This window comes from Stegostoma tigrinum, chromosome 23, assembly GCF_030684315.1.
Source record: "Stegostoma tigrinum isolate sSteTig4 chromosome 23, sSteTig4.hap1, whole genome shotgun sequence".
Taxonomy (NCBI): Eukaryota; Metazoa; Chordata; class Chondrichthyes; order Orectolobiformes; family Stegostomatidae; genus Stegostoma; species Stegostoma tigrinum.
Genome location: NC_081376.1, coordinates 9,090,054 through 9,103,376, shown reverse-complemented (window position 1 = coordinate 9,103,376; position 13,323 = coordinate 9,090,054).

Below are 13,323 nucleotides of genomic sequence, written 5' to 3'. Positions count from 1 at the left end.
TTTATTTTTGATAAAAGGGGTAATGTTGTGTACATCTCACAGTCAGTCAATATACCTTTAAATGGTATGCTTGTAATGTCGCCACTGTATCATAGCCTGTATCCTGGCATTGCAAAAATCTTATATTTCATCTTACCCTGGGAGCATTTGAAGCATGACATGCTACTGGAAGCTTGCTGCTCTGTGTAATACAATAGTTTAATGTTAGCCCAGAGATTTGTGTGGCTGTGAATGTCAAATCTGTGTACAATAAAATTGTTGTAATGAATGTCTGTTTGATTTTTCAATAGTATAATATCCACACCCAATTTTTTAAGTTACAAGGAGTAACGTAAGCATTGCTAGGTCAAATAAAACATCATGCTGGAGACAAAACCACATCATAAGACCTATTTGAAAATTTAATTGTAGGCTTCAGGCTGTGTCAATGCTGTCTTTTGCAAATGTGGATAGTTGTGCTATATTTTGGGGTTTACTGCCATTTTTCATACAATAGACATGGGAAGTGGCAGTCACTGGGCCAAAATATCAGGGAAATCCATTGGATTAATTGAATCTATCCACACTCTCCAACTGTCTGCAGTCAGATATATGCATATTACAGACAGGAAAAGGGCACACATTGAGGGAAAGGCAGGATAAAGTACACATGAGGGCAGTGAGGTAACAGCTAACCTCACTGTCAGAAGTTCTGCTCCTTTTGCTATCTGTTCCACTTTAGCTGGCATCCTGGAGGAGAATTCAATCCACTGATCTTACAAAAATTATGTAAATTCTGCAAAATTCTTAAAGGAAATTGGAAATGTAAAAGTGACTTGTACAATAACGTTGCTTCAACCTCAAGGTGTTCCATTGTAGCTAACGGGATTCCATAGAATTGACAGATGTTTTGAAATTTATGCTGGACCAGTGAGCTACAAAAGATGTGTAATTGCCATTTTCACTTTGCTAGAATGTATGGCAGCATCATCCTCTTTCCTTGGATGTGAATTTTGAACATATTGCTGTTTTAGTCTGATTCCCATGAAAGCTAAATTGCTCACAGTGTCCAGGGATGTGCAGCCATGGGCAATGCAGGCTTTCATGGATACAGTAGGGACTGGGTCTGGGTGAAATGTTCTTAGGAGGATTGGTGTGGACTTGATAGGCTGAATGGCCTGCTTCCACACTGTTGGGATTCCATGATCTGTCAGCAAATCCCTCTTAAAGGGGTGTGTCAGATCTGAACCTTGTTTAATCCTTTCTGGGTCATAGTTTGAATGAAATGTTTCAAGAAAGAGAAATGCAGGCTTCCACAGGTGTCTTCATGAAGGTTTAGGAATTTAAAAAAAACCTCAACTAGAACTGGTGTTGGTGAATAAAGGTCCAAAGGAATTGTACTTTGCTTTGACTTACTTACAAACACAAGAACAAGAGTAGCCCATTCATACTCTTGAGCGTGTTCCAGTAATCAGTGAGATCATGGCTGATCTGTAGCCTAACTCCATATACCTGCCTTTGGCCCATAACCCTTTTATTAATTCATACTCAGGCCATCTCTGCAGAAGCTATCAAAGTGCTTGCCTTATTAATGCTTCAAACTTCATGTAACTGAGTACTTTGGGATTTTTTTGACCTCATTTGTTCTGAAGTTTTATGGAAACAAGGATAATACTAAAACAGGTCCATGTATGGTTCTGTTCCATAATTATAATCTGAAAGGAAATATGTAAATTTGAAGACTTGATTCAGTCAGTGAGAAAACACTCGTGACCAAAATTTTCACTATGTCCTTAACATTACAAAACTCCCATTCAAATATTGGACATCTGGTGCAGGTAAAGTTACAGGAGCGTTGGCCTCTATTTATGATTTAATTATCTTTTCTCACTCTTGGCTAATTCTTAGCTGTAATCTGAATCTCACTTCATCTTACATCTCCTCAAGGGCAGTATGTCATGAACCAGAAGACAAAGAAAGGCCCTGTTTTGCATCAAAGCCCACTGCCACCATTGCCTCACTGTCATGTTTGATGTTCGGGCAACCAGGAACATTATTGTCCCTGGTCTGAGGTGATCGTGTAAGCACCATTTATATTAGATCCATGATTTGCAAACAACAAAATGAACATTAGGTCTGCATTTTAAAACCCAATTATTTCAACAAGGTTGAACCAACTTGAAGAATACACCAGAATATAACAGCAACAAAAGTGTGATCTACAACTCAAATTTATTTACAAGATTCTTCGAATCAAGACATTTTCTGTTTGACTTTACTTTGATATAATCTGATTGTAACATGTAAAAGAAAATAATTTGTAGGTTCGATGTAACAGAAAATGACTGTTCAAACTGAAAACATAATTTAGCAATATTGATAAATTTCAAGTTCCTCCAAATTAAAAACACACTGGCCACAATAAATCAACTTCAGGACTGCTTAAATCTGTTATTATGAATAGATAATTCAAACATATTTTTGCTCCACCAAAGTGCATTTGTTCAACATTGCCAACAAAGTTTTGTTTTGGTTTTCATAGTTTGTGACTAGTTTTTTTTATGTACAATGAGAGGAGAAATTTTCTTCTCATCATTGCCCTGTTTGTGATCAAAACATGCGTCTTAGAAGCTGGAAGGTAAAATGGGTGTTTGACCTGCCCACTTAGTGACTCTTCTCAGACTGCTGATCCTTTATGGGGGGACATTAACAATGTTAGCTGGAACTCCTGTCTAAAATAAAGGGGAGCTTCATAAATAAATTCAAATACAGCCACCAATAGCGATCTAACTTGAAACTCTTCCCATCGTCGTGACATATGCATTAGCACCTCCTTGTGAGGCACAGCTGTGTTTTGGCACACACGATATCCTTTTACACTGTGCGCCAGGTTGGTGGGAGTGAATGTTTAAGGTCAGGTGCTAGTCAAGCAGATTGCGTTGTCTTGCATAGTTTTGATCTTCTTTGCCAATATTGAACCAGCACCAAATAGATATTGTTCCCACACTCCTGATGACTATCTTGCACATGATGGCAAGGATTAGGAGAATTTAGAGCTGTGTCACTCATCACAAAGAACAGAGTTGCTGACCTGCTTTTGGCGTGACATTTATGTGGGTGAGGATTTGAAGATAGTACTGCTATTGAATGTCACAGGGAGGAGATTTGGTTCCCTTTTGTTGGAGATGGTGATTTTCTGGCATCTGTGACACAGAAATGTTATGTGCAGTTATCAGCGCAATCTTGAATGTTGTCCATATCCATGGGAGGTGATGGCCTAGTGGTATTATCACTGGACTGTTAATCTGGCGATCCAGATAATGTTCTGGGGATCCGCCACAGCAGATGGTAGAATTTGAATTCAATAAAATAAAAACCATCTGGTTCACTAATGCCGTGATCAGAGATAACGGGAACTGCAGATGCTAGAGAATCCAAGATAACAAAGTGTGGAGCTGGACAAACACAGCAGGCCAAGCAGCATCCTGGGAGCACAAAAGTTGACGTTTCGGGTCTAGACCTTTCATCAGAAAAGGGGGATGGGGAGAGGATTCTGAAATAAATAGAGAGAGAGGGGGAGGTGGACTGAAGATGGATAGAAGAGAAGATAGATGGAGAGGAGAGTATGGGTGAGGAGGTAGGGAGGGGATAGGTCAGTCCGGGGAGGACAGACAGATCAAGGGGCAGGATGAGGTTAATAGATAGGAAATGGAGGTGCGGCTTGAGGTGGGAGGAGGGGATAGGTGAGAGGAAGAACAGGTTAGGGAAGCGGGGACGAGCTGGGCTGGTTTTGCGATGCAATGGGGGAGGGGAGATTTTGAAGCTGGTGAAATCCACATTGATACCATTGGGCTACAGGGTTCCCAAGCGGAATATGAGTTGCTGTTCCTGCAACCTACGGGTGCCATCATTTTGGCACTGCAGGAGGCCCAGGGTGGACATGTCGTCTAAGGAATGCGAGGGGGAGTTGAAATGGTTCGCGACTGGGAGGTGCAGCTGTTTACTGCAAAACAAGCATAGGTGTTCTGCAAAGCGGTCTCCAGGCCTTCACTTCGTTTCCCCAATGTAGAGGAAGCCACACTGGGTACAGCGGATGCAGTATACCACGTTGACGGATGTGCAGGTGAACATCTGCTTGATATGGAAAGCCATTTTACGGCCTGGGATGGGGGTGAGGGAGGTGGTGTGGGGCAAGTGTAGCACTTCCTGTGGTTGCAGGGGAAATGCTGGGTGTGGTGGGATTGGAGGGGAGTGTGGAGCAGACAAGGGAATCGCGGAAGGCAGACAAGGGTGGGGAGGGAAAAATGTCTTTGGTGGTGGGGTCGGATCATAGATGACGAAAGTGTCGGAGGATGATGCGTTGTATCCGGAGGTTGCTTGGGTGGTGTATGAGGACTAGGGGGATTCTCTTGGGGCGGTTACTGTGAGGACGGGGTGTGAGCGATGAGGTGCGGGAAATGCGGGAGACACGGTCAAGGGCATTCTCGACCACTGCGAGGGGGAAGTTGCGGCCCTTGAAGAACGAGAACATCTGGGATGTGCAGGAGTGGAATGCCTCATCCTGGGAGCAGATGCGGCGGAGGTGAAGGAATTGGGAATAGGGGATGAAATTTTTGCAGGAAGGTGGGTGGGAGGAGGTATATTCCAGGTAGCTGTGGGAATCGGTGGGCTTGAAATGAACATTAGTTTGTAGGTGGTTGCCTGTACACATATACACCTGCATCCCCCATGCAGATGGCCTAAAGGCCCTCCGCTTCTTCCTGTCCTGCAGACCCGACCAGTGCCCCTCCACCAACACGCTCATCCGCCTAGCCGCACTCATCCTCACCCTCAACAACTTCTCCTTCGATTCCTCCTACTTCCTACAGACTAAGGGGGTGGCCGTGGGTACCCACATGGGCCCAAGCTATGCCTGCCTCTTTGTAGGTTATGTGGAACAGTCCATCTTTCGCACCTAAACTAGCCCCAAACCCCACCTCTTCGTCTGTTACATCGATGACTATTGGCGCCGCCTCATGCTCCCAAGAGGAGCTTGAACAGTTCATTCATTTCACCAACACCTTCCACCCCAACCTCAAGTTCACCTGGATCATCTCCAACATATCCCTTACCTTCCTGGACCTTTCTGTCTCCATCTCAGGCAACCATCTACATACCTTCTCTCTCCCTATTTATTTCAGAATCCTCTCCACATCCTGCTTTTCTGATGAAGGGTCTAGGCCTGAAATATCAACGTTTGTGCTCCTAAACTGCTGCTTGGCCTGCTGTGTTCAGCCAGCTCCACACTTTATTATCTTTGTTCACTCATGTCCTTTAGGGGAGGATATGGCCGTCCTCACTTGGTCTGCCCTACATGTGACCCTGGACCCACAGCAATGTCCTCATCCTGTGAATGAATAATTAGAAAAAAGTCTTGCTGCATATGCACAGTCTGGTAAATATCTCAGAAACTGCAAAAGTGTTCATAATATAATTCACAGCACTGAAGACTAGTCTCTGCAATGGTGTGGTCATTAGGAAGAGGCCAAGGTACATCATTCACTAGTTGAAAGCTTTATCATTGTCTTTTGCACTCATGTTGGATTCTGCCATTGTTGGGTATGTTCATGGAACCACAGTCAAAAGTTTATGGTTGAAATTTTACAAGTTGATTATGGCATCTTTCAGGTCCAACTATAGCATGCTGCCTTTGCTCTCTTATATGCCTTCAGTCCTGTATTATAGCTTTACAGATTAGCATGTTAGTTGCACGTATGCCTGTTACTGCTTCTGATGTGCATTCTGCAAGAAGGTTGCTATGCAATCAGCACAATTGCATCATTGCAGCATGAAAGTCTTTGACTTTTATCTCCTTCTCTGCCGTAACAGCAGTCAGCCTGCAGTTATAGTTTTCTGATAACTAACTTTATTTCCTGTAAACTGCCACAATAAGGTAACTTGCCACAGTCCATGGCCATTCTGCATTGCTGAAAACTTGTGTAACCTTTCTGAAACCAGAAATTCAAGTGAAGATTATGCCAAGTAGTATCTTTGGTCTTAAATGAATAACATGTGCACACATATTTTCCATTAAAATACAAAAGAACAATAATAAAATACTAAAATACACAAAATAAGCTTGTAACACATAACTAATTTAGAGCATCCTTTTTAAAGAAAGAATTTAGATAGCTCAGCAAGTCTATGATGAGAATAGTTGACTTCTCCAGATCAAAAGACTTTGCCTGCAATCCTCAATCTGTGTTGAGTTAGTTAATCTTAGCCAGACCTGTAGTAGGATTCTAGTTAGCCTCAGTGGTCTTGAGTTAGAAAACAGAGCGTCATGAGGAGGTACTGCTTTTAATTGTTTGTCAGCAATCCCACTGGTAAAATCCAAGGCAAGCATTGGATTTGACTCGCAGTCAAACTACTAATCATCTTCTGAGACTTGCACATGAACACTGACCATTCGGATAACATGTTGAAGGCTGGAACTATATGTCAATAAGGAGTTAACCCTCATCAAGGTAAAAAGCTTTGATCAATGACAGGAAAATGAATGTTTCTTATAAAGTTATAACATTTTGCATCAACAGCAGTCATAATACTGAAGTACTCTGAGATAATAGGAACTGCAGATGCTGGCAAATTCGAGATAACAAAGTGTGGGGCTGGATGATCACAGCAGGCCAGGCAGCATCTTAGGAGCAGGAAAGCTGATGTTTTGGGCCTAGACCCTTCATCAGAAATGGGGGAAGGGAAGAGGGTTCTGAAATAAATAGGGAGAGAGGGGGAAGTGCATCGAAGATGGATAGAGGAGAAGATAGGTGGAGAGGAGACAGACACGTTAAAGAGGCGGGGTTGGAGCCAGTAAAGGTGAGTGTAGGTGGGGAGGTAGGGAGGAGATAGGTCGGTCAGAGGAGGACGGACAGGTCAAGGGGGCAGGATGAGGTTAGTAGGTAGAAAAAGGGGATGCAGCTTGAGGTGGGAGGAGGGGATAGGTGAGAGGAAGAGCAGGTTAGGAAGGCGGGGACAAACTGGGCTGGTTTTGGGGTGCAGTGGAGGGAGGGGAGATTCTGAAGCTTGTGAAATCCACATTGATACCATTGGGCTGCAGGGTTCCCAAGCGGAATATGAGTTGCTGTTCCTGCAACCTTCGCATGGCATCATTGTGGCACTGCAGGAGGCAGTTCCCACTTCCTACGGACAAAGGGTGTGGCCATGGGCACCCGCATGGGCCCAAGCTATGCCTGCCTCTTTCTAGGTTAGTTGGAACAATCCCTGTTCTACACCCACACTGGCCCTCAACTCCACCTCTTCCTCCGTTATATTGTTAACTGTATCGGCGCCACCTCCTGCTCCCACAAGGAGCTCGAACAGTTCATTCACATCAACAACACCTTCCACCCCAACCTCAAGTTCACCTGGACTATCTTTAACACATCTCTCACCTTCCTGAACATCTCCGTCTCCATCTCGGGCAACCACCTAGAAACTGATATCCATTTCAAGTCCACCGACTCCCACAGCTACCTGGAATACACCTCGTCCCACCCACTTTCCTGCAAAAATGCCATCCCCTATTCCCAACTCCATCGCCTCCGCCGCATCTGCTCCCAGGATGAGGCATTCCATTCCCGTACATCTCAGATGTCCTCATTTTTCAAGGACCGCAATTTTCCCCCCACAGTGGTCAAGAACGCCCTCGACCATGTCTCCCGCAATTCCCGCAACTCATCCCTCACACCCCGTCCTCACAATTACAACCAAAAGAGAATCTCCCTCGTCCTCACGTATCACCCCACCAACCTCCGGATCCAATGCATCATCCTCAGACACTTCTGCCATCTACAATTCGACCCCACCACCAAAGACATTTTTCCTCCCCACCCTTGTCTGCTTTCTGGAGGAGCCACTCTCTCCATGACTCCCTTGTCTGCTCCACACTCCCCTCCAACTCCACCACACCCGGCACTTTTCCCTGCAACCGCAGGAAGTGCTACATGAGCCTCCATCCCTCCTCCCCCACTCAAATCCCAGGCGCCAAAAAGACTTTACACATCAAGCAGAGGTTCACTTGCACATCTGCTAATGTGGTATACTGCATCTGCTGTACCCATTGTGGCCTCCTCTACATCGGGGAACCAAGCGGAGGCTTGGAAACCGCTTTGCAGAACACCTAACCTCGGTTCGTAATAAACAGCTGCACCTCCCAGTCATGAACCATTTCAACTCCCCCTCCCATTCCTCAGACGACATGCCCATCCTGTGCCTCCTGCAGTGCTACAACGATGCCACCCGAAGGTTGCAGGAACAGCAACTCATATTCCACTTGGGAACCCTGCAGCCCAATGGTATCAATGTGGATTTCACAAGCTTCAAAACATCCCCTCCACCCACTGCATCCCAAAACCAGCCCCGTTTGTCCCCGCCTTCCTAATCTGTTCTTCCTCTCACCCATCCCCGCCTCCCACCTCAAGCCGCACCCCCATTTCCTACCTACTAACCTCATCCTGCTCCCTTGAGCTCTCCGTCCTCCCTGGACTGACCTATCTCCTCCCTACCTCCCAGCTACACTCACCTTTACTGGCTCTATCCCCCCCTCTTTAACTTGTCTGTCTCCTCTCCACCTATCTTCTCCTCTATCTATCTTTGATCCACTTCCTTCTCTCTCCCTATTTATTTCAGAACCCTCTTCCCTTCCCCCATTTCTGATGAAGGGTCGAGACCCAAAATGTCAGCTTTTCTGCTCCTAAGATGCTGCTTGGCCTGCTGTATTCATCCGGCTCCACGCCTAGTTATCACTGAAGTACTCTGCATAGCTTTCCAATTTGTAATTCCAAATTGTATTTTTTTAAAGACGGCTGATACAGTCAAAGATGGCTGTGGATGTAAGTGGCTGTCTGAAGAAAGAGACCCCATGGAATGTCTCACCTATAGGCATATATAAACAACAGCCCTTCGGTAAGGAGTGATGGGGAGAGGCAACTTCAAATAGTATGAAATGCAATCTCTTTGCGATGACAATAATAATAAAGGACTAACACATTCCTGCTCAACAGTAAACCACGCCTACAGATTTTGTCCCAAACCTCTGACACAATTAATGATTTTACCTATGAAGAATACACAAAAGCAGATATGAAATACCATACTGGGGTGTGCTGGTGCATGTTCTTATGTGTGCTATCCTGGATTCGAGCATTAGCATGCAGTGACGGTCAAAACTGAGGACTATCCCTTAGTAACGTCTATGTTGCAAGTAAAAGTCTTCTCTCACTCTGAATGCTGGAAGTCAGTTGGTTTGCAGCCAGATAAAAAGCAATTAGTCAACAAAAGGGTCTTTCTCATCCTGAATTTTGGAATTCAATCATGGTTGAAAGGATTCAGAACTGCAGAATCTTGTTCTATCTGCAAAACTGAGGATTGTGAAATGGCTTCAGTTGCACCAGCATTGGCATTACTGGAACCCCAGTGGCAATGTTCAGCTATCTAATCTCCACAAACAGTGCAGAGACTGATCTTTATACTTAATTAGTAAAAAAAGACTTCTTGGACTCACCGTTTACATCGAATCTGTACGAATGTGTGTTGCATGACCAATTCTTCTTGTGTGTAGTAATGGGTAAACTCACTCTTTGTTAACTCAAGAAAGCATGGTTAATTTGGCTCTTTAAATTTCTTCTTCTGGGACTGAAAGATTTCCACAAGTGAAGAGATCTGTCTTTTACGAAGTAACCTGTTGCTACCATCTAAGGGGGCCAGTGAAAAATGGTGTTGCATTTTGGTAAGGCAAATCAGGACAGGATTTGTACACTTGCTGAACAAAGATACCTTGAAGTGCAGGTTCATAGTTTCTTGAGGGTGGAATCACAGGTGGACAGGATAGTGAAGAAGCTGTTTTGTACAGAGCCTTTATTGGTCATTGCACTGAGAATAAGAATTGAGATGCCATGTTGCAGCTGTACAGGACATTGGTTCAGCCACTTTTGGAATAATGCATTCAATTCTGGTCGCCCTGCTGTAGGAAAAATGCTGTGAAATCTGAAAGGGTTCAGAAAATATTTACAAGAATGTTGCCGGAGTTGGAGGGACTGGAACTGGAAGGAGAGGCTGAATAAGCTGGGGCCGTTTTGCCTGGAGTGTTGGAGGTTAAGGGGTGACCTGGTAGAGGTTTATAAAATCAGGAGGGGCATGGGTAGGGTGAATAACTCAGGGTAGGGGAGTCCAAAACTGAAGGGCATAGGTTTAAGATGAGAGGGGAAAGTTATAAAAGAGACCTAAGGGAAAGCTTTTTCATGCAGAGGGTGGTGCATGTATGGAATGAGCTGCCAGAGGAAGTACTGGAGGCTGGTACACTTGCAACATTTAAGTGGCATCTTGATTGGTACATGAATAGGAAGGTTTAGAGGGATATGAGCCAAATGCTGGCAAATGGGGCTAGATTAATTTAGGATATCTGGTCGGCATGAGCGAGTTGGACCAAAGGGCCTGTTTCCATGCTGTACATCTCTATGACTCTACGACACTGAGGCTAATCAGTCATCCTGTATCACCTGGGAGCTTAACAGTTTTGGGTATCCCATTTGGATTTGTAACAAATTAGGGATCTCTCTCGGTGTCTATATGTAACATTGACAAATCAACAAGATTATAAGCATTTTAAAATGTTGCCCTTTTTCTAGTATATTCCAGGAATTGTTGTTCATTTTCAGTAGCTATCATTAGCTCTTTCAGTCATTCTTTAGTGACTATTTTATTTTTCACAAATCTATCACTAAGGTTATTATTACTGTAATGCAGTATTACAGGAGCCCTGTCTTTCAAAGACATTGCTGCTTTTATCATCGCAGTAAGATCATTTCATGCCTTTTCAATTATTGAGGCTTTAATGATAGATTCAGCCATTGTCTAATGCCTATCATTCTCTCTAATTAAACATTTTGACTGCAAAATTGAAGTAGTGATTGAGTATTTTCACTTTTTTTAGGCAAGAATGTTATCTGATCTATTTGTGAAGTGAGTAGAATTGACTAAAGACCTCACAATTGATGACAAACATTAAGGAGCACATTCGATGAAACAGATGCAATGTGCACAATAGGATACCTGATCTTACAAACCCCTCCTCAAACACTAATCAACTATTGTTAAATCTACATCAAGTGAAATTCTGTCTTTTGTTTCAGATTGGTTCATATGGGAAGTAATGAACTCTTTCTTAAATAGAGAAGGCACAAAGGAAGCTGTCTTTGACTTAGGGTGGCTCGTGTTTCACTGTCAAGGACGAAAGGTTAAACTAAAAATGAGGAAAGCAAATGAAATAGTGACACAAAATGCCTCTTTAAAGGATATGCAGATGCTGAATACTGTAAACTATGCCCAAAATGTTAGGCATTGATTCTAATTCCCCCTGCGTGACAATGTCCTCATAGCTCTCAAATTTTCAGCTCATCACACCATAAGCTATAGATCAGATGTAGACCTGTGCTAATATATGAGAGAAAGAAATATACAAAGTCCAAATATTGACCTTAATTTACCTTAAAATTACAAAAGCGGTCTTACTTTTGGTCCATTACCTAATTAAACTGGGCATTGTTTCCTAGTAACGTGGACTTGAGGATAATGCTAGTAAAAGGTTCTAACTTAAATATTTTCACTTACTTCAAGTATAGTCATCCTTCTTCAATCAACTGTTTGTCATAATTGCGGAAGCCTGGTATACATCAAATAAAACTAAAGTGCTGCTGATACTGGAGATCTGACATAAGAGGAGGCATACAGGAGTGAAAATATTAACTATGTTACTCACTTCAGAGATGTTGCCAGATCTGCTGACTTTCTCTATCACTTTCTGTTTTTATGTCTTATACCTTATCCCAATTTCTCAGAAAATATTCAGAATGGACATTGATTTTTGAGCCCAGATTTTCATTCCCGTGTGCAAATGCATTTCCCACTATGGGCCAGGACATAAAAAAGACCTGCTATTGCTTATTTTCAGTCTTAAATGGGAGATGAGGACAGGTGGGAATTCAGGCCAGGTGACCTAGGGGGGAAAGGAGAAGCTGCTGGGTTCTGAGATAGACTGAATGGAAAGCCTGCCTTCAGAACCATGGATAAAAATTAAAATGAGATTATCAGACACAATGCATTAATCCCCAAGCCCTCAACCATCTACAAGGCACAAGTCAAGAGTGTGATGGAATATTCCCCACTTGCCTGGCTGGGTGCAGTTCCAACAACACTCAGGAAGCTTGATGCCATCCAGGGCAATGCAGCCCAATTGATTGGCACCACATCCACTAATCTCCACTCCCTCCACTCTCAGCAGCAGCAGGCATGTATTAGCTACAGGATGCACTGCAGAAATTCATGAGAGGTCCTGGGACAGCACCTTCTAAACCCACGACCAGTTCCATCTAGAAGGACAAGGGCAGCAGATACATGGGAACACCACCATCCTCAAGTTCCTGCCAAGCCACTCAACACCCTGACTTGGAAACGTATAGCCATTCCTTCATTGTCACTGGGTCAGTATCCTAGAATTCCCTCCCTAATGACATTATGGGTCAACGCATAGCAGGTGGATTGCAGCGGTTCAAGAAGGCAGCTCACCAGCACCTTCTCAAGGCCAAGTAGGGACAGGCAATAAATGTTGGCCAGGCAGCAATGCTCACATCCTATGAATAAATAAACTCCACTCCCCCACCATCCCCAAGCACTTCCCATGAGCCTTTCACACCAAGCCACACTTACCTATCCCCATGGCCCCTTAATCCCCTCACCCCCACACACTCCCCATGAGCCATCCATGTGAGCCCATGGCCCCTCGTTCTTCCTATGCCACTTATTGCCAGTTTCTGGCAATTCATAGTTCCACTTTCTCCCTTTTCACCTAACAAGGCAATTCACTTAGTATCCACTAATACCCAAACACATAAAAGAAAAACATAAAGTTCAATTAAAGTCCTATAAGGTAGATTACACTATTGAGAAAAGCACTGCTATCGAAAGAAATGTCCATTTTGACAGCTGTTGATAGGTTTGATGGCTTTTGAGAGCTATCACGTTCCTGTTTGATTTCAAGGGCTGAATGCACATACAGGAAAGCTTTCAAACAGTTCAAAACATTCACTTTTCTTCAGCAGCAGCAAAAGTGAACAAAAAAAAACAGACAAGCTTCTGGGAACTGACAAGGACTGCTTCTCTTCAGAGGAGCAACAAAGTTATAGTCAATGAGTCACCACTGCACCCAGCTCATGTCTATAGTAATGAATGTCATTTAAGTCCTGCCTGGCCTGTTGAATCTATCTTTGCACTGTTCCAGCATGCAGAAGGTGATATTCCTCCTGATCAATG